Below are 23,113 nucleotides of genomic sequence, written 5' to 3' on the forward strand. Positions count from 1 at the left end.
AATTTCATAGTACTTTCTAGCATTCTTGTGTCCTGTTTTTCTTAGTCTATGTATAGGTCAACATATTATAACCTGTAATTAATTTGATAATACTCAGGTGATTTTAGTTAATTATGTACCTTTAAATAGACTGCAGGCAGACTTATTTGTTAAGCAGTGATCAAGTGCGGTGGTCCCGCATGAAACGCGTATGCTCTTTGCTGCCTTTTTTTGACCATTCTTGTGTTTAGCTGAATGGTCATACACTTTTGTCCTTCTTTTTGTTTTTAGTGCATTGTCTATTAATAAACTTTTTTGGTCCGTTTTACCTTGTTGGAGCATTTTTTCAGAGTTAGCCGGGACCTTTGAATATCAATATTTAGTAGTTGTTTCAACTAGATTACAAGTTTTGCGGTATGAGTGAAAAAGCAGCGTTAAGGCTCTTTTTCACTACCTCTGGTATTACGAGTTTTGCAGGTTTAGGGCACCGCACACTTCTTTGGCCGTAACGCAATGTAACTACCGCAGCTTTCAAAAAGTCCTTTTTCAATGGGACTTCCTTTGCGCCGGTATTACGAGTTTGCCTTTCCAGCCAAAAAGGGAGCGTTACAGCCTAAATCTTCAAGATCCATACCGTAAACTGAAAGTCAGTAGTTATGAGTTTTACGCTACAAAACTGTAACATAAACCTCATATTTAAAGTGCTAAAAAGTACACTAACACCCATAAACTACCTATTAACCCCTAAGCCGAGCCCCACCCGCATCGCAAACACTAAAATAAAATTGTTAACCCCTAATCTGCCGCTCCGGACATCGCCACCACTATAATAAACATATTAACCCCTAAACCACCGTACTCCCACATCGCAAACACTAGTTAAATATTATTAACCCCTAATCAGCTGTCCCTAACATCGCTGCAACCTACATTACTTTTATTAACCCCTAATCTGCTGCCCCCAAAATCGCCGCCACTATACTAAATTTATTAACCCCTATACTAGGGATGCACCGATACCGATACTAGTATCGGTATCGGTGCCGATACTTAGCATTTGCACAAGTACTTGTACTCATGCAAAATGCTCCGATACCTCTACCGATACTTTTGGAGCTGCTTTGAAGGAAGGAGGGACGTGACGCAAGGGAGCTTTTGTCTTTACTTCTGCCCTTAGTATAGACACGCTGACACGCTAACACAAATTGTTTCAGGAGAACATGCTACAGGGGGTGGGCGGACCCAGTGAGAGAGCACAATAGAGCGACGGCGCGTGGAGGTTTGAGGTAAGCTGATCTATAATGATGATCAGTATATGCATAATCTTGTGTAACAGCAAAAATTGGGCATAATTGTAGTCCCAGTCTAATTTAAACGAACGTATGCTTGTTTCATATTCAAAGCAATTGCATATTTATATCAGTGTCAGTGATATAAGATTTTTAGCAGCAAGTTATCTACAAAACGTTACATACGTTTTTCATACATGTCAAAATATGGCACAAGCTAAAAAAGGAGACTGTAGCTAAGTATTAAATAAAAAGGTCTCTTTGCTTAGAGCATTTTATTTTTAAACAAAAACGGTTTGTTTTTTTGCTTATCAAATAAAATAAAAGTTAAATTAAATGTATGAAGTCAAAGTTCCACTTCCAGAATGCCGCAGTGCTTTTCAGGCCACTGTTTTATATGTTTTATTTATATTTTATACATTTTGTAAAATATGGTTATGGACTGGTAAATATTAGACCATTTTTTCTAAATATATTTAGCTCTGTAAGGTATACAGAACAAATTTAAATTCAATAATTTTGAAACCAGCAATTCTCCCTATATTAATTCTTAATATTTATGGCCCTGTTTAATTTTGTGATGCAATGTGTTAATTTGCCTGTTAAAAAATATTTCACCTATAACATGTCTCTCTTTTGGAGCAAAGATACTCTTTTTAAAAGAAAATTCATTTCTCATGATCCTATAAATGTTCATTTTTGAAAACCTTCTGGTTTTCAAAGGGAACAACTACCCTTACAAAAACTGGTAAAATCAACCTTTGAATTTGTGAAGCGGGGCATGTGTACTTGTGTAGAACTTAATACATTGTACATGAATACATTTTTATTATTGGCCTTCTGGACAGGATTTTATATCATAAAATTAAGCTATTTTTTTTATAGAGACTTCTACGTCCCTTTCAGTGTAAATCATGATTTTGCAGCTGATTTATTATATTGTGTCACGGTAGCATGCTTGGTTTCTTCAACCCTAGCATGCTTAGGCATTGGCAGTACCTTTTCAATCCTCTCACATATTTTATTCCAAGCAAACTCCTTCTGAATTGTATACACTAATAAAAGGGACAGTAAAGTCAAAATTATTCAGAAAGAGTTGTGTTTTTGGTATTCTTTGTTGAAACACATATTTTTATATGCTCACTAGCAGAAATACGCTACTGGGAGCTAACTGATGGTGGCTGCACATATATTCATCCTGTCATTTGCTCACTTAACTTGTTGAGCTAGCCCCCAGTAGTGCATTGCTGTTCCTTCAACAAAGTGTGTCTGTGTGAGAGAGTGTGTGTCTGTGTGAGAGAGTGTGTGTCTGTGTGAGAGAGTGTGTGTGTCTGTGTGAGAGAGTGTTTGTGTCTGTGTGAGAGTGTGTGTGTGTCTGTGTGAGAGAGTGTGTGTGTCTGTGTGAGAGAGTGTGTGTGTCTGTGAGAGTAGCTAAATCATTAGTCTCTGTATTGCTCTTGGGAAACTGTCACATGACAAAAAAAGTATCGGTAATTGGTATCGGCGAGTACCTGAAAAAAAGTATCGGTACTTGTACTCGGTCTTAAAAAAATGGTATCGGTGCAACCCTACCCTATACCTAACCCTAACTCTAACCCTAACCCCCACTAACTTTAATGTAATTAACATAAATCTAAATAAAACCTACTATTAATAACTAAATAATTCCTATTTAAAACTAAAGACTTACCTGTAAAAATAAACCATAAGCTAGCTACAATATAACTAATAGTTACATTGTATCTAGCTTAGGTTTTATTTTTATTTCACAGGCAAGTTTGTATTTATTTTAACTAGGTAGAATAGTTACTAAATAGTTATTAACTATTTACTAACTACCTAGTTAAAATAAATACAAATTTACCTGTAAAATAAAACCTAACCTGTCTTACACTAACACCTAACCTTACACTACAATTAAATAAATTACATAAATTAAATACAATTAACTAAATGACAAAAAAACAAACACTAAATTACACAAAATAAAAAAAGAAATGATCAGATATTTAAACTAATTACACCTAATCTAATAGCCCTATCAAAATAAAAAAACTAGCCTAAACTAAACTTCCAATAGCCCTTAAAAGGGCCTTTTGCGGGGCATTGCCCCAAAGAAATCAACTCTTTTTTTTTTTATTATTAATTTTCCAAACAAAGAAAAACAAGGAAATTACAACTTCCACAGTCTAAAGGTAGTATTATCTACCCAAAAAGAAAAATTCCATCAAAAATATGATGTCACAATATATTCCAGTTAAATATACCTTACTCCACTGGATCTCATTCCATATTAACATTATTACCAGGACCTCAGCAAAAAAAAAAAAAAAAAGGGAAAGTAATTCCCCCCTCTCGCCGTCCACCTAATCAAATGACCATGATCTTGGGAACCTTCCTGTTTGTAGCTGCTGCTGGAACCACTCAGACTTCTTAAAGGCTACCACTATTTGCCTCTGAATAGTTACAGAAAGAGATAGAATCATCGCTTTCCATTTAGTAAAAAATTGCCGTAGTTGTTTATTATTAGTGATTTTTATATTATACTGATCCAGTAATATTTGATATTGGGCTTTCCTGAGGAATTCAGACAACTTAAGGTTGCCTCCGCTCTTCCAATTAGAGAGAATCACATTTCTCCCTACTAATATCATTGCGTTCAGAAATGTATGATTAATTCTCGGTTTACTAGTGTTGTATTGAGATAAAAGAAATATCTCAAGCTGTGAAAACTCCGTCTGGCCTCCCATAACCTTATTACACCAAAAATTAACTTTGTTCCAAAATTGCCTCACTTTAGGACATTTCCAGAAACAGTGAAATAAATCTGCCCTCTCTTGTCTACATTTGGGACACTCCCCTGATATTACATTACCCCTCCATATAGATATTCGGGCAGGGGAGAGGTAAGCCATATTCAATAATTTAATATGTGATTCCCACCAGGTGACTAAAGTCGTTGCTTTCATTGCAAGCCTAACACTGGCGGCGATCCGCTCCTTTTCTATTAGTGGTAGCACCTTATCCCATTTCCCTAGTAATTCATTCATGTGGGTTTCCCCTTGGATATTAATTAGTATTTTATATACTAGTGAAATTCTGTTGGCCCCATCAGTGTAAGCTTGAATGGCTCTGCTGACTTCCCCCTTATCTATTCCCATCCCTGTTTCAGTTCTTAAATCCCCAATCCAATGGCATACTTGTAAATAGGCGTAAAAGGATGACCTTTCTAGATTGTATTTACCTTTCAACTCCTCAAAAGATCTGACTACCAACTTATTTTCCTGACATAATTGACCTAGTGAATAGAGACCGGCTTGTGCCCATCTAGTAAAGACCGACATATTCAAGCCTGGCGAGAAACTTGGATTCCCTGTAAGTGGGAGAAAGGCCGATTTGCGAAAATTGATCTTGGTTGCTAGACACACTTTCTGCCATGTCTTGACAACATCTTTGATAGTAACGTATTGTATTATATTGGGCGGCAATTTTATCGCTTAATTATGTAAAATTGCTTTTAGATCAAAAGGCGCAATCAAGTGCGACTCCAGGTCGTACCATATAACATGGCCTTTCTCAGTAATCCAATCTAATGCAAATTTACAAACAGCTGCATAGTTATAGATTCTAATATTTGGACATAAAAGCCCTCCACACTGTTTTGGGAGTGTTAGAGTTTCAAATGCTATTCGTGGCTTTTTCCCCCGCCAAATGAAATTATTAAAGGCCCTCTGAAGCGTGAGAATATCTTTCTTATATAATAACAATGGGAAATTTTGGAGGAAGTATAACAGTTTAGGAAATATAATAGTTTTTATAAGCATGATTCTAGCCGAAATACTAAGTGGTAAGTTGGCCCAAATTTGAACTTTTTCTTGAATTTCTTTGATACATTTGGGAAAGTTCAGTTCATACCAATCCCTGGGATTATTACTCAAACTTAAACCCAGGTATTGTATACATGCAGTTTCCTGGAACGGGTGGCTTACTGCTTGGGCCGGTTTATGGATCCATAACAGTTCCGATTTCTCGTTATTAATCCTATAACCCGAAAAAGATCCGAACAGCCTAAATATAGATAAAACTTGTAGTATGGACTGAATTGTATTACTTAGAAATAGCAAGAGGTCATCCGCAAAAAGTGAAAGCACGATCTCCTGCGGGCCTATTCTAATCCCCTTCAACTCCTGTCTCAGGTAAATTGCCAAGGGTTCTAGGGACAAATTGAAGAGCAGTGGGGATAACAGACACCCCTGTCTTGTCCCTCGCCTCAGAGGGAATCTGTCTGATGCTTCGCCGTTTACTATAATTGCTGATAATGGATTTTTATAGATTTTCTGTATGAATTGATGGAATGCCCCTGTCAATCCAAATCTCTCTAATGACTCAAAGAGATGATCCCACCCGATCGAGTCGAACACCTTTTCGGCGTCGACTGTAAGAATTGCAAGATCAGATTTGAGGTGTGCTTTCTTATAAACTTTGTTTGCAAAATAGTCCAGGACCAGCTGTACTCTTCGTATATTTTTAACTGGATTCCGTCCTGTCATCAATCCTGACTGGTCTGGATGAATCATATAGTGTAGACATTTTTTAAGGCGATTGGAAATAATCGTTGTCAGCAGTTTGTAGTCCTGATTTAGAAGGGAGATAGGTCTGTATGATGAAGGGGAACTAGGATCTTTTCCCTTCTTTAAAATCAGGACCACATTTGAAGCTGTAAATAGAGGGGATTGAGGTCCATTTCCAATAAAATAGTCATTGAATAATACCTGTAGAAGGGGGAGAATTGATTCTCGTAGGAGTTTGTAAAATTCGTCTGGCAAAGCATCTGGCCCCGGGGATTTACTTCCTTTGAGGTTAGTTATGGCGTCTGATATCTCTTTTATTGTAATTGGTTCGTTCAAGCTTTGTAAGTCTTGATTTGTGATCTGAGGTGTTTTAATCTTCTGCCAAAATTTCTCTTTGTTATCTTGGTCTATTATACTGGGAGAATATACCTTTTGATAGTAATCGAGGAAAACTTGTCTTATTTCTGAGCTCTTATTAAATCTCATATTCTGATAATCAATAGTTGAGATTAAATTTTTCTGTTGTCTATTTTTTGCCATTTTAGCTAATATTTTAGCCGAGATGCCCTGGCTCCCTGTAAAAAAAGCTTTCTGCTTCTGATCTTCTTCTACCATCTTTTGTTTAAGAAAAAGATCCCGTTCTCCTCTAATCTTTCTATATTTATCCCAATTAAATATAGTTTTGTCCTGGATATAACGAACATATGCATTTTTAAGTGTATTAGCTAGTTGTTCCTCCCTCTGATCCCTTCTTCTCTTCATCCTAATTAAATATGCTTTTATTTCACCTCTAAGGACTGCCTTTGCAGTCTCCCAGAGGATTTCAGGTTTATCCAAATAGTCTTTATTGTGATTAAAAAATTCTCTCCATCTTTCTTGCAACCAAGACCTAAATTTGATATTCTGAACCAAGTATTGTGGGAAGAAGAAACGCGCATTACTACTCCGGGTGGAAGCCCCGTATTGGATCTCCAATGAAATAATTGCATGATCAGATACCTTAATATCCTTAATCTCCGATTTTATGTCGAACTTCATCAATTGGCTAGAGACTAGAAAAAAGTCTATCCTGGAAAAGGATCTGAATGACCTGGATTCGCACGTATACCCCCTCTGATCTGGATGTTGGATTCGCCAAACATCCTTGAGTGCCAATCTTTGACAGAACTTGTGTAAAATCTTGGTCTCCCTAGTTTTTCTATCCATCGATCTACTGTTGAATCTATCTAAAGTATGGGAGAAAGTCATGTTATAGTCCCCTACTACTATTATGTTATTTCCTGCAAACTGAAAAAGTTTCAGTCCTAATATTTCCCAAAAATCAACTCTTTTACCTGTAAAAAAATGCAAACAACCCCCAAACCGTAAAATCCACCACCCACACAACCAACCCCCCCAAATAAAATCCTAACTAAAAAACCTAAGCTACCCATTGCCCTGAAAAGGGCATTTGGATGGGCATTGCCCTTAAAAGGGCATTTAGCTCTTTTTCCGCCCAAAACCCTAATCTAAAAATAAAACCCACCCAATAAACCCTTAAAAAAGCCTAACACTAACCCTCGAAGATCCACTTACAGTTTTTGAAGACCCGACATCCATCCTCAACAAAGCCGGCAGAAGTCTTCAACGAAGCGGCAGAAGTCTTTATCCAACCGGGCAGAAGTCTTCATCCAGACAGCATCTTCTATGTTCATCCATCCGGCGCAGAGCGGGTCTATCTTCAAGACATCGGGCGCGAAGCATCCTCGACAATCAACGTCTTCTTGAACAATGATGGTTCCTTTAAATTCCCTTGAATTCCGATTGGCTGATAGAATTCTACCAGCCAATCGGAATTAAAGGTGAAAAATCCTATTGGCTGATGCAATCAGCCAATAGGATTGAGCTTCAACTTGCATTTTATTGCCTGATTGGATCAGCCAATAGGATTTTTTCACCTTTAATTCCGATTGGCTGATAGAATTATATCAGCCAATTGGAATTCATGGGATGCCATCTTGGATGACGTCATTTAAAGGAACCTTCATTGTTCAAGAAGACGTCAATTGAAGAGGATGCTCCGCGCCAGATGTCTTGAAGATGGACCCGCTCCGTGCCGGATGGATGAAGATAGAAGATGCCGTCTGGATGAAGACTTCTGCCCGGTTGGATGAAGACTTCTGCCCGGTTGGATGAATACTTCTGCCGCTTCGTTGAGGACTTCTGCCGGCTTCGTTGAGTATGGATATCAGGTCTTCAAAATCTGTAAGTGGATCTTCAGGGGTTAGTGTTAGGCTTTTTTAAAGGTTTATTGGGTGGGTTTTATTTTTAGATTAGGGTTTTGGGTGGAAAAAGAGCTAAATGCCCTTTTAAGGGCAATGCCCATCCAAATGCCCTTTTCAGGGCAATGGGTAGCTTAGGTTTTTAGTTAGGATTTTATTTGGGGGTTTGGTTGTGTGGGTGGTGGGTTTTACTGTTTTTTTTTTTTTACCTGTAAAAGAGCTGATTTCTTTGGGGCAATGCCCCGCAAAAGGCCTGTTTAAGTGCTATTGGTAATTTAGTTTAGGCTAGGGTTTTTTTATTTGGGGGGGGGGGCTTTTTTATTTTGATAGGGCTATTAGATTAGGTGTAATTAGTTTAAATATCTGATCATTTCTTTTTTTATTTTGTGTAATTTAGTGGGGGGGTTTGTTATTTAGTTAATTGTATTTCATTTATGTAATTTATTTAATTGTAGTGTAAGGTTAGGTGTTAGTGTAAGACAGGTTAGGTTTTATTTTACATGTAAATTTGTATTTATTTTAACTAGGTAGTTAGTAAACAGTTAATAACTATTTAGTAACTATTTTACCTAGTTAAAATAAATACAAACTTGCCTGTGAAATAGAAATAAAACCTAAGATAGCTACAATATAACTATTAGTTATATTGTAGCTAGCTTAGGGTTTATTTTACGGGTAAGTCTTTAGTTTTAAATAGGAATTATTTAGATATTAAGAGTAGGTTTTATTTAGATTTATTTTAATTACATTAAAGTTAGTGGGTGTTAGGGTTAGGGTTAAACTTAGGGTTAGGTTTAGGGGTTAATAAATTTAGTATAGTGGCGGCGACGTTGGGGGCAGCAGATTAGGGGTTAATAAGTGTAGGTAGGTTGTGGCGACATTGAGGGCAGGAGATTAGGGGTTAATAACATTATGTAGGTGTCGGCGATGTTGCGGGCAGCAGATTAGGGGTTAATAAGTATAATGTAGGTTTCGGCGATGTCGGGGCGGCAGATTAGGGGTTAATAAGTATAATGTAGGTGTCGGTGGTGGCAGATTAGGGGTGTTTAGACTCTGGGTTTATGTTAGGGTGTTAGGTGTTAGGGTGTTAGGTGTAAACATAAATTTAAATTTCCCCATAGGAATCAATGGGGCTGCGTTACGGAGCTTCACGCTCCTTTATTGCAAGTGTTAGACTTTTTTTCAGCCGGATCTCCCCATTGATGTCTATGGGGAAATCGTGCACAAGCACGTAAAACCAGCTCACCTCAGCGCTGGTATTGGAGTGCGGTATGGAGCTCAATTTTGCTCTACGCTCACTTTTTTCCTGCTAACACCGGGTTTTTGAAAACCTGTAATACCAGCGCTGTAGGTAAGTGAGCGGTGACAATAACTTGCAAGTTAGTACCGAGCAGCTCGTACCGCAAAACTCGTAATCTAGACGTTTGTTATTTAACCCCTTAACGACCGACGACGTATGCCATACGTCCTCAAAAAAAAAGCACTTAACGACCGAGGACGTATGGCATACGTCGTCGGTTTAACAGAGCACTGGAAGCGATCTAAATCGCTTCCAGCTGCTCTAACAGTATTGCAGGCTTGCCTTGATGTCTAGGCATCCTGCAATACTGTTCCTGAGTGCCGGGACTGGATTGATCACTCCCCCACGAGTGATCACTTCCGGTTTCGCTCCACGTGGAGCCCGGCAGTGTTTCAGAGCATCGGAAGCGATCGGACACGCTTCTGATGCTCTGCTTGTGTGCTAAGTGCCTCGGTGGGTCGAGGCACTTAGTTGGTTATTAAATAAAAGTAATAGTTAAGAAAAAAAACAAAAACGGATAAATAAAAAAAAAAGCCCAAATAGCCCCCCCTCCCCCTTCACTAGGCATCCAAGATGGCGATGCCCAGTGCATCATGGGGCCTCTGGGGGTGTCCCTAGCCTGCATCATCATAGGGGCAAGCTAGGGTCACCCAATCTGAGCCTCCCACCCTAAAAAAAATAATAATAATAAAATACCCCATTTGTCTGATCATGTCAATATTTGTAAATATTGACTATGATCAGTGTGGATCTCCCTCCCTCTCCTCACTTGCCATTTTGTTGGAGAGAGAGAGAGACCTGTATTTAGCAGAGAGAGAGATTTATTTCTTTTATTTGTTAAAAAATATAGAACCAAAGGCTCTTTTCAGAGCCATTAACCCCTAGCTTGCCAGTGATCACTATATATCACTGGGAGTAGCATAGGTGCACTTTTTTTTGCTGCATTTTGCTGTCTGTGCATTTTTTAGGGGTTAATTTTGTTGTTGTAATTTTTTAAAAACCCAAAGGCTCTTTTCAGAAACATTTAGTTAATTTAATTTAATTTTCAGAGCCATTAACCCCTAGCTTGCCAGTGATCTCTATAAATCACTGGCAGTTGCATAGCTGTACTTTTTTGCTGTCTGTGCATTTTTTTAGGGGTTAATTTTGTTGTTGTAATTTTTTAAAAACCCAAAGGCTCTTTTCAGAAACATTTAGTTAATTTAATTTAATTTTCAGAGCCATTAACCCCTAGCTTGCCAGTGATCGCTATAAATCACTGGCAGTTGCATAGCTGTACTTTTTTGCTGTCTGTGCATTTTTTTAGGGGTTAATTTTGTTGTTGTAATTTTTTAAAAACCCAAAGGCTCTTTTTCAGAAACATTTAGTTAATTTAATTTAATTTTCAGAGCCATTAACCCCTAGCTTGCCAGTGATCGCTATAAATCACTGGCAGTAGCATAGCTGTACTTTTTTGCTAGTTAATTTAGTTAATTAATTTAGTTAATTTAATTTAATTTTCAGAGCCATTAACCCCTAGCTTGCCAGTGATCGCTATAAATCACTGGCAGTTGCATAGCTGTACTTTTTTGCTGTCTGTGCATTTTTTTAGGGGTTAATTTTGTTGTTGTAATTTTTTAAAAACCCAAAGGCTCTTTTCAGAAACATTTAGTTAATTTAATTTAATTTTCAGAGCCATTAACCCCTAGCTTGCCAGTGATCGCTATAAATCACTGGCAGTAGCATAGCTGTACTTTTTTGCTAGTTAATTTAGTTAATTAATTTAGTTAATTTAATTTAATTTTCAGAGCCATTAACCCCTAGCTTGCCAGTGATCGCTATAAATCACTGGCAGTTGCATAGCTGTACTTTTTTGCTGTCTGTGCATTTTTTTAGGGGTTAATTTTGTTGTTGTAATTTTTTAAAAACCCAAAGGCTCTTTTCAGAAACATTTAGTTAATTTAATTTAATTTTCAGAGCCGTTAACCCCTAGCTTGCCAGTGATCGCTATAAATCACTGGCAGTAGCATAGCTGTACTTTTTTGCTAGTTAATTTAGTTAATTAATTTAGTTAATTTAATTTTTTTTAGTAATTGTTTTCTGTGACAGATACAAAAATGTCAGAAAAATATAGTGCTGAGGAGGCGTATGCCATCCTTGCGTCAGAGTCAGATGCCTCTATTTCTGACTCAGACCCCAATTTTGACCCTGCCATGTGCTCAGATACATCACTAGATGCAGTCTCAACTGATAGTGATGTATCTGTGGCTGCTAGCCCCCCTGCCAGCCCCCCTGCTACCCCCCCCCTGCCAGCCCCCCTGCTAGCCCCCCTGCCAGAAGGAGGCGTGTTGCTGCCATTGCTGCTGAAGAGTGGGTAACGCCTCATCTCCAGAGGCCAGATATCCCACCCTTCACAGCAAATGCTGGCATAAATATAGATGTGGCAGGTTTTAGCCCCCAGCAGTTTCTGGAAGTGTTTCTGGGCGATGATATATTGGGGAACATTGTCGCCCAAACTAATTTATATGCCCATCAGTTCCGTGCTGCAAAGCCTGGAACATATTTGGCAAAGCAGCAATGGGCCCCCATCAATGTGCCAGAATTCAAAAAATTCTGGGCATTGACTATGCTGATGGGCATCATAAAGAAACCCTCCATTCGCTCCTACTGGAGTAGTAGCCCCATCTGCTCTACCCCCATTTTCTCCCAGACTATGTCGAGGAAGAGGTATGAAATGATTCTGCATTTCATGCACTTCAGCGACAACAGCCTGTGCCCCCCTAGGGAGCATCCCCAATTTGACAGGCTGTATAAAATCCGCCCCCTGATAACCCACTTTTCTGCCAGGTTTGCAGAGGCTTATACACCTGGAAGGAATATATGCGTTGATGAATCCCTAATAAAGTATAAGGGAAGGCTGGGATTCAAGCAGTATATTCCTTCCAAACGCTCCAGATATGGGGTAAAGGTGTATAAGCTCTGTGAGAGCGAGACTGGGTATACTCAGGCCTTCCGGGTGTATGAGGGAAAGGATAGCCAACTTGACCCTCCAGGTTGCCCAGAACATATGGGAACCACTGGCAAGATTGTCTGGGACCTGATATTACCCCTAATGAACAAAGGGTATCACTTGTACTTAGACAATTTTTATACAAGTGTCCTTTTGTTCAAGCTACTGTATTGCTTTGATACAGTAGCTTGCGGTACAATTAAAAAGAACCGCGCAGGTTTCCCAGGACAACTTGTACGCACCCGGCTACGAAGGGGGGAGACCTCAGCTCTGCGCCAAGAGGAGCTGTTGGCACTTAAGTACAGAGACAAGAAGGATGTATACCTTCTTACCACCATCCACACAGAGAGGACGGTGGCGGTTTCTGTACGTGGCAGAGCTGAGATCATAAGGAAGCCAGTGTGCATCAAGTCTTATAACCGGCATATGGGTGGGGTTGATCTGGCTGATCAGCTGCTGCAGCCCTACCTAATTATGCGGAAGACAAGGGCCTGGTACAAAAAGGTTGCAATTTACCTAATGCAGATTGCAACCCACAACGCTTTTTTGTTGTTCAAAAAAGCAAACCCCAGAGTTAAAAAAACTTTTTTACAGTTTCAGCTCCAGATTATTACTGGGATTTTGTACCATGATGCACCTGCTCCCCGGGCGGTGATGGGAGAGAGCAGAATTGGGGCTACTCATTTTATTTTTAAAATCCCCCCTACTGCCGCAAAGCAGAAACCACACAAAAAATGCAGAGTCTGTACCAAGAGGGGGAAGAGAAGGGACACCATATATCACTGTCCTGATTGCCCTGGACAGCCTGCACTCTGCATTGGGGACTGCTTCAAGAGGTACCATACAATGGTCAATTTTTAAAAAAATAAATACATTTGGTGTTATATATATATTTTTTTGGTTATGTTTACTTTTAGATGGGTTTTTTTTTTTTTTTTTACTTTTACTGTGCCAGATTTTTACATTTCACTAAATTTTTTTCTAAAATTGGGCCTGTTTTTTTTTTTTTAACCAAATACCCATGTAAAACCTATGCATGGGGGACATAGGTGTTCTCAGGGTGCCTTGCAAAAAACAACCTGAAGTATGTTTTTGTAATAACTTACAACAGTCTCTCCTAAATCATAGTCAAAAAGCAATGTGTCTGTAAAAAGGAAAATTTAAAAATTACCACCATACACTTTCTCCAATTTTTTGGGCTAAAACGGTTGCTTCAAAGGCATCAAAGCACACCATATACAATACCTTGGGGTGTCAACATTTAAAAAAATATACACTTTCATGGCAATAAATAAAAGTGGGGTATGCGATAGGCCACAAACTAAAGATAGGCCTATCAGAAGAAATACTCTCATTGTTAATAACTAAAATCACAAGTCATAAATTTGTAACATAACCTTCCCAAAATCCTGGCAAACCTATGCATGGGGGGCATAGGTGTACTCAGGGTGCCTTGCAGAAAACAACCTGAAGTATTCTTTTGCAATAACTTAAAACAGTCTCTCCTAAATCGTAGTCAAAAAGCAATGTGTCTGTAAAAATTAAAATTGAAAAATAACCACCATACACTTTCTCCAATTTTTTGGGCTAAAACGGTTGCTTCAAAGGCATCAAAGCACACCATACACAATACCTTGGGGTGTCAACTTTTCAAATATATGCACATTCATGGAAAACAAATAAATTGGGGTATGTTAAAAGACCCCCCAAAAAGACGATAGGCAAAGAAAATATGTTAAATGTGAAAAAAAATCACAAACGCATGTCAGACATTTGGCATTGCACCCCCCAAACAAGCCACCAAACCTATGCATAGGTGGTATCACTGAACTCAGGAGATGTTGGTGACCACATATTGGTGTCTTCTTTGGTAGTAACACATAACAGGAGCTGTGAATCCATGTCTAAAGTACAATGTATGTGAACAATAACACAAAAATATGAATGCCCAATAGTTTGACAAAGACTAGTGGTTAAATTAGTGCATGGAAAGTGTTAAAATACCTGCATTTGAAATACCCTAGGAAGTCTACTTTTCAAAAATATATGGTTTGATTGAGGTAAATTACATTGGCCGGCTTCAGAAATGTCTTAAATAGGACATGGGTGCATGGGATGTGAAAATTCAAAGTGGAAAAAATGGAATGGGCTTCCTAAAAATAAGGCCTTTTAGCCCCCAGAGAACCCAACACACCTATACATGGGTGGTATCACTGTACTCAGGAGAGGTTGTTGAACACATATTGAGGTGTTTTTTGGCAGTAACATATAACAGGAACTGAAAATCCATGCTTAAAGTACAATGTGTGTGAAAAATAACACAAAAAAATGACTACCCAAAAGTTTGACAAAGACTGGTGGTTGAATTAGTGCATGGAAAGTGTTAAAATATCAGCATTTGAAAAACCCTAGGGTATCTACTTTTCAAAAATATATGGTTTGATAGGGGTAAATTCCATTGGCCAACTTCAGAAATGTCCCAAATAGGACATGGGTGCATGATGACCGATGTGAAAATTCCAAGTTGAAAAACTGGAATGCGCTACCTAAAAATAAGGCCATTTAGCCCCCAGAGAACCCGACACACCTATACATAGGTGGTATCACTGTACTCGGGAGATGTTGTTGAACACATATTGAGGTGGTTTTTGGCAGTAACACATAACAGGAACTGAAAATACATGCCTAAAGTACAATGTGTGTGAAAAATAACACAAAAAAATGACTACCCAAAAGTTTGACAAAGACTAGTGGTTGAATTAGTGCATGGAAAGTGTTAAAATACCAGCATTTGAAATACCCTAGGGTGTCTACTTTTCAAAAATATATGGTTTGATGGGGGTAAATTCCATTGGCCAGCTTCAGAAATGTCCCAAATAGGACATGGGTGCATGATGACCGATGTGAAAATTCCAAGTTGAAAAACTGGAATGCGCTACCTACAAATAAGGCCATTTAGCCCCCAGAGAACCCGACACACCTATACATAGGTGGTATCACTGTACTCAGGAGATGTTGTTGAACACATATTGAGGTGGTTTTTGGCAGTAACACATAACAGGAACTGAAAATACATGCCTAAAATACAATGGGTGTGAAAAATAACACAAAAAAATGACTACCCAAAAGTTTGACAAAGACTAGTGGTTGAATTAGTGCATGGAAAGTGTTAAAATACCAGCATTTGAAATACCCTAGGGTGTCTACTTTTCAAAAATATATGGTTTGATGGGGGTAAATTCCATTGGCCAACTTCAGAAATGTCCCAAATAGGACATGGGTGCATGATGACCGATGTGAAAATTCCAAGTTGAAAAACTGGAATGCGCTACCTAAAAATAAGGCCATTTAGCCCCCAGAGAACCCGACACACCTATACATAGGTGGTATCACTGTACTCGGGAGATGTTGTTGAACACATATTGAGGTGGTTTTTGGCAGTAACACATAACAGGAACTGAAAATACATGCCTAAAGTACAATGTGTGTGAAAAATAACACAAAAAAATGACTACCCAAAAGTTTGACAAAGACTAGTGGTTGAATTAGTGCATGGAAAGTGTTAAAATACCAGCATTTGAAATACCCTAGGGTGTCTACTTTTCAAAAATATATGGTTTGATGGGGGTAAATTCCATTGGCCAGCTTCAGAAATGTCCCAAATAGGACATGGGTGCATGATGACCGATGTGAAAATTCCAAGTTGAAAAACTGGAATGCGCTACCTAAAAATAAGGCCATTTAGCCCCCAGAGAACCCAACACACCTATACATAGGTGGTATCACTGTACTCAGGAGATGTTGTTGAACACATATTGAGGTGGTTTTTGGCAGTAACACATAACAGGAACTGAAAATACATGCCTAAAGTACAATGTGTGTGAAAAATACACAAAAAATGACTACCCAAAAGTTTGACAAAGACTAGTGGTTGAATTAGTGCATGGAAAGTGTTAAAATACCAGCATTTGAAATACCCTAGGGTGTCTACTTTTCAAAAATATATGGTTTGATGGGGGTAAATTCCATTGTCCAGCTTCAGAAATGTCCCAAATAGGACATGGGTGCATGATGACCGATGTGAAAATTCCAAGTTGAAAAACTGGAATGCGCTACCTAAAAATAAGGCCATTTAGACCCCAGAGAACCCGACACACCTATACATAGGTGGTATCACTGTACTCAGGAGATGTTGTTGAACACATATTGAGGTGTTTTTTGGCAGTAACACATAACAGGAACTGAAAATCCATGCATAAAATACAATGTGTGTGAAAAATAACACAAAAAAATAACTACCCTAAAGTTTGACAAAGACTAGTGGTTGAATTAGTGCATGGAAAGTGTTAAAATACCAGCATTTGAAATACCCTAGGGTGTCTACTTTTCAAAAATATATGGTTTGATGGGGGTAAATTCCATTGGCCAGCTTCAGAAATGTCTCAAATAGGACATGGGTGCATGATGACCGATGTGAAAATTCCAAGTTGAAAAACTGGAATGCGCTCTCTAAAAATAAGGGCTTTTAGCCCACAGAGAACCCGACACACCTATACATGGGTGGTATCACTGTACCCAGGAGATGCTACTGAAGACATATTAGGGTGTTATTTGGCAGTAACCCTTACCATTTTATCAGTAAATGTATTCTTAAATTGCTATTTGTCAAAAAATCAAATTATTTTTTTTCCCCCCAAAATTTGGCATAGATTGGTGATAAAATGGTTGCATGAAAAAAGTCAGAATACCCCAAGTTTAATACCTTAGGTTGTCTTCTTTTAAAAAATATATACATTTGAAGGGTTATTCAGGGATTCCTGACAGATATTGGTGTTACAATGTAACTATCGCCAATTTTGAAAAAACATGGTTTTGAAATAGCAAAGTGCTACTTGTACTTATTGCCCTATAACTTGCAAAAAAAGCAAAGAACATGTAAACATTGGGTATTTCTAAACTCAAGACAAAATTTAGAAACTGTTTAGCATTGGTATTTTATGGTGGTAGATGTGTTAGAGATTTTGGGGCTCAAAGTTAGAAAAAGTGTGTTTTTTTCATTTTTTTCCTAATATTTTATAATTTTTTTATAGTAAATTATAAGATATGATGAAAATAATGGTATCTTTAGAAAGTCCATTTAATGGCGAGAAAAACGGTATATAATATGTGTGGGTACAGTAAATGAGTAAGAGGAAAATAACAGTTAAACACAAACATCGCAGAAATGCAAAAATAGCCTTGGTCCCAGATGGTCAACAAATTGAAAAGTGGCCTGGTCACTAAGGGGTTAAGTATTAAAGTAACTAGTTAATATAACAGATGGACTATACTTTGTTTTCTGTACCTTTGGCCAGTCAGATGTGCCCAAAATATATTAGATTGATTTCTAGAGTGACTACAAATTCTTTCTTTCAGGGATTGTTACACATAAGGTGGTGAAACTAATAGCTGGTCAACCACATTTTTATAATGTGTGCAAAACTACTTCTGTGTGGCTCAGGGTTAAAATGCCTTTAAACTTTGTGAAAAACCTGAGATAATCTGAGTGTAAATAAATCTGTTTCAGTTATATTTTATGTTAATTAAACGGAGGCACCATTAACAGATTTGAACCTCCTAAAATGAGATGCTGAAAACCATCACAGTTACATACAAAGGGCGCTGATTACAAGTGGAACGCAAAAGTGGTATACAATTTTAAAAAAGTTTCCAATTTATTTCTATTATCAAATTTGCTTAGTTCCTCTGATATTTTTTGTTGAAGAGTTACATAGGTAGGCATCTGGAGCACTGCATGGCAGGAAATAGTGCTGCCCTCTAGTACTCTTGCAAATGATAATATTCTTGCAAAACTGCTGCTATATAGTGCTCCAAAAATGGGTCGGCTCCTAAGCTTACATCCCTGCTTTTCAACAATAGATACCAAGTGAACAAAGAAAAATTACTGTTTAAAATCACATGCACTGAATCGTGAAAGACAATATCTGTGTTTCATATCCTTTTAAGAGAAAAGAAAGGTTCTGCAAGTTCACAGTATGGGGCCTATTTATTATGTGTCTGTCCGACATGACCAGATCAGCGGATCAGGTCCGACAGACATCGCTGAATGCGGAGAGCAATACTCTCTCCGCATTCAGCATTGCAGATTGGCGGCCGCTGGCAGGGGGTGTCAATCAACCCGATCGTATGCAGCAGGAACAGTAAAAAATTTATTTTCAAATGACTAATGTTTCTGGTCACTTTGAAATGGCTGCCAAGCTCTGCCCACTGATGACATCACAATATGGACTGCTTTAAAGCCGTCACTAGTTAGAAAAGACTCACTAATTGGATTCAACAGACTGTCAATGCTATTCAGCAGAGTGCATAGATGCAGCCCAGATAGTGATGTCATCAGTGGGCAGAGCTTGGCAGCGATTTCAAAGTGACCAGAAACATTAGTCATTTTAAAATCACTTTTTTACTGCTGCATGATATAGAAAGGGTGGAATGCAGGAGGATATTTGCAGCTCAATCTAATGTAAGACTTTAAGATGACTAAGGTGTAAGCTGTCCCTTTAATAATCCTTTAAAAAGTTTGAGGACTGAGCGTGACCAGCAGATGTACAACACAGAGCCGAGTAACCAACAACTTTAAATACACGATTGTGCTCTACTCTAGGAATACGCACAAAATAAAGCGATGCACATTATAAACGCAACTTGTAATCTAGGCCAAAGTTTTTGCATGGCAAAAAGACAGACCTGAAGGTAGACAGATAGATAGAATGAGCATTCTTTTATATTTTTGAGCCTTAAGTTTTTTTTGTGGTGTGCTATTTTGGAAGCTTAATTGTCATTTTAGGAATGAAATGTCTCATCTCACTTACACAAGATATCAGTAAATTTAAATATGTTGCTATACTTAGGCCACTTTGGAAATGTCACCAGCTGCTTATTTTTTATAGTTATGTCCATTTGTATAATTTTGTTTGATAATTTGTTACTTTTACATGTGAAAGAATTTTTTTTTTTTCAGAATAACATCTAAAAATAGTAACAGAAACAGATTTCAGAATTTCAGAATATAAACATAACTGGTATTTTCAAGTCCTTCAGAAGAGGTGTGCAAATGGCTTTGCAAGCATTTTCGTGCAATTGTCAGCTTTAAGGGCATTCCAATCCATAAGAAAACCCATTTACCACATTTGTTAGTTTAGCTTTACACCAATAATACATTTTATTGAGATAATACAACATTATGGAGCCGATTTATTAAGGCCCGAATGCACCTGTAAAACAGAAGTTGTTAAGAAGCAGCTGTCTTAAGACCGCTGCTCCTTAACTTGTCTGCCACCTCTGAGGCGGCAGACAGCAATCTGCCCGATCGGATACTAATCGGGTTGATTTACACCCCCTGCTAGCGTCCGATTGTCCGCGAATGTGCAGAGTGTGAAAAGCATTTCACTAGAAATGCTTGTGCAATGATAAATGCTGACAGCGTATGCTGTCGGCATTTATCGATGTGCTACGGACATGATCCGCTACAGCAGATCATGTCCGCCCGCATATTGTTAAATTGGCCTCCATGGGTCAGATTACGAGTGGAGCGGTAATTATCAGTCCCGCTCATGCGCTAACTCAGCTAGAAGTACGTTTTTTGCGTGTGTCGGATACCGCACATATAACAAGTAGAAAGTAAAACGTTTTTGCTTGCACACTAACTCGATACACGCAAAAAGCCAAAGTTCACATCTTGGTGTAAACCTTCATTTATATGCAGTGATTATAGCTACCACAAAACAGGGATAACGTGTAACAGTATAGTAAGAGGAGATACATGTATTATAGCATTCTGGAGAAAGTCTTATTATTGCTTGTGCACTCAAAGTATAATTAGAAAAAGATAATGGCAGTCAGAAACTATAAGTGATGTGCAATTTATTAACAACAATGAATCAATAATTAAGCAAATGAAAGGAATTTGATATCTGCAACAGCAATAATAATTGTGGTGATAAATCAATGATCATCAAATCTATGCTATGTTAGAATAATGCAACAAGCATTAGCAAACCTATTTCCCATTTATGTGAATACAGTTATCATCCTGTTATGTTACTTGTATTATGTGATACAAAATATAGAGAAAGTATTTCCAAAGATTTTATAAAAATCACCACTCAAAACAATAACTGCACGAGTGCCTGTGAAAAGCAGTTTGATAAGGTGGTGTATTATGAGAATGTTTGGTTTAGTGGAAATGTTCCATTTACACTTTGGGGCCTGATAATAAAAGGAACATCAAACCGACAAGATATAGGCCTCTATTTATCAAACTGTCAACCGCAAATATGCTGGAATTCCGCAGCGTATTTGTGGCGAGCTTGATTCGCCGTAGTTATCAAACCCTACAGACCGGCAAAAGTAGAATATAGTGACGTAACATACGATCCGCCGGACTCAGTCCGACACAGATCGATGGTTACGTCACTACAGATGTTCCGAACGCAAGTTTGGCACAATCTGACTACTTTTGGAAGTCATCAAAAAACTAGCAGGTACGCTCGCCACTATTCCGGCCCAGCGTACCTGCTTTTGATGCCATAGGAATCAATGGGAGTCTGACAGCAGCGAAAGCTCATGTTCGCTGCTGCCCGATATCCCATTGATTTCTATGGTAGTGTCTACACCTAACACCCTAACATGTACCCCGAGTCTAAACACCCCTAATCTGCCCCCCCTACACCGCCGCCACCTACATTATACTTATTAACCCCTAATCTGCCCCCCCCCACAACTCCACAACTAAATAAAGTGTTTAACCCCTAAACCGCCGCTCCAGGAGCCTACCGTCACCTACATTATACTTATTAACCCCTAATCTGCCGCCCCCCCTATACCGCCGCAACTCTAATAAATGTATTAACCCCTAAACCGCCGCTCCCGGAGCCCACCGCAACTCTAATAAAGTGTTTAATCCCTAATCTGCCCCCCCTACACCGCCGTCACCTACATTATACTTATTAATCCCTAAACCGCCGCTCCTGGACCCAGCCACCACCTACATTAAATTTATTAACCCCTAATCTCCCACCCCCAACGACGCTGCCACTATATTAAATTTATTAACCCCTAAACCTAAGTCTAACCCTAACCCTAACACCCCCTAACTTAAATATAATTAAAATAAATCTAAATAAAAATTACTATTATTAACTAAATAATTCCTATTTAAAACTAAATACTTACCTATAAAATAAACCCTAAGCTAGCTACAATATAACTAATAGTTACACTGTATCTAGCTTAGGGTTTATTTTTATTTTACAGGCAAGTTTGTATTTATTTAACTAGGTAGAATAGCTATTAAATAGTTATTAACTATTTAATAACTACCTAGTTAAAATAAATACAAAAGTACATGTAAAATAAAACCTAACCTAAATTACAATTACACCTACACTATAATTAAATTAATTCCCTAAATTAAAATAAATTAATTACAATTAATTAAATAAAATTAACTAAAGTACAAAAAAAACCCACTAAATTACAGAAAATAATAAAATAATTACAAGAAGATTAAACTAATTATGCCTAATCTAATCCCCCTAATAAAATAAAAAAGCCCCCCAAAATAATAAAAATCCCTACCCTATACTAAATTACAAATAGCCCTTAAAAGGGCTTTTGGCAGGGCATTGCCCCAAAGTAATCAGCTCTTTTACCTGTAAAAAAAAGTACAATGCCCCCCCAACATTACAACCCACCACCCAACCCTACTCTAAAACCCACCCAATCCCCCCTTAATAAAACCTAACACTACCCCCATGAAGATCACCCTACCTTGAGACGTCTTCACCCAACCGGGCAGAAGTGGTCTTCCAGATAGTCCAAAGTCTTCATCCGATCCGGGCAGAAGAGGACCTCCAGATGGGCAGAAGTCTTCATCCAGACGGCATCTTCTATCTTCATCCGTCCGGCGAGGAGCGGGTCCATCTTGAAGACATCCGACACGGAGCATCCATCCAGACCGACGACTACTCGACAAATGAATATTCCTTTAAATGACGTCATCCAAGATGGCGTCCCTTGAATTCCGATAGAATCGGAATTAAGGTAGGAAAAATAGGATTGAGCTTGCATTCTATTGGCTGTTCCAATCAGCCAATAGAATGTGAGCTCAATCCTATTGGCTGATTGGATCAGCCAATAGGATTGAACTTCAATCCTATTGGCTGATTGCATCAGCCAATAGGATTTTTCCTACCTTAATTCCGATTGGCTGATAGAATTCTATCAGCCAATCGGAATTGAAGGGACGCCATCTTGGATGACGTCATTTAAAGGAATATTCATTCGTCGGGTAGTCGTCGGTCTGGATGGATGCTCCGCGGCAGATGTCTTCAAGATGGACCCGCTCCGCTCCGGATGGATGAAGATAGAAGATGCCGCCTGGATGAAGACTTCTGCCCGTCTGGAGTTCCTCTTCTGCCCGGATCGGATGAAGACTTCTGCCCCTCTGGAGGACCATTTGTGCCCGGCTGGGTGAAGACGTCTCAAGGTAGGGTGATCTTAAAGGGGGTAGTGTTAGGTTTTATTAAGGGGGGATTGGGTGGGTTTTAGAGTAGGGTTGGGTGTGTGGGTGGTTGGCTGTAATGTTGGGGGGGTATTGTATTTTGTTTTACAGGTAAAAGAGCTGATTACTTTGGGGCAATGCCCCGCAAAAGGCCCTTTTAAGG

This window comes from Bombina bombina, chromosome 3 (genome assembly GCF_027579735.1).
Source record: "Bombina bombina isolate aBomBom1 chromosome 3, aBomBom1.pri, whole genome shotgun sequence".
NCBI classification, from domain to species: Eukaryota; Metazoa; Chordata; class Amphibia; order Anura; family Bombinatoridae; genus Bombina; species Bombina bombina.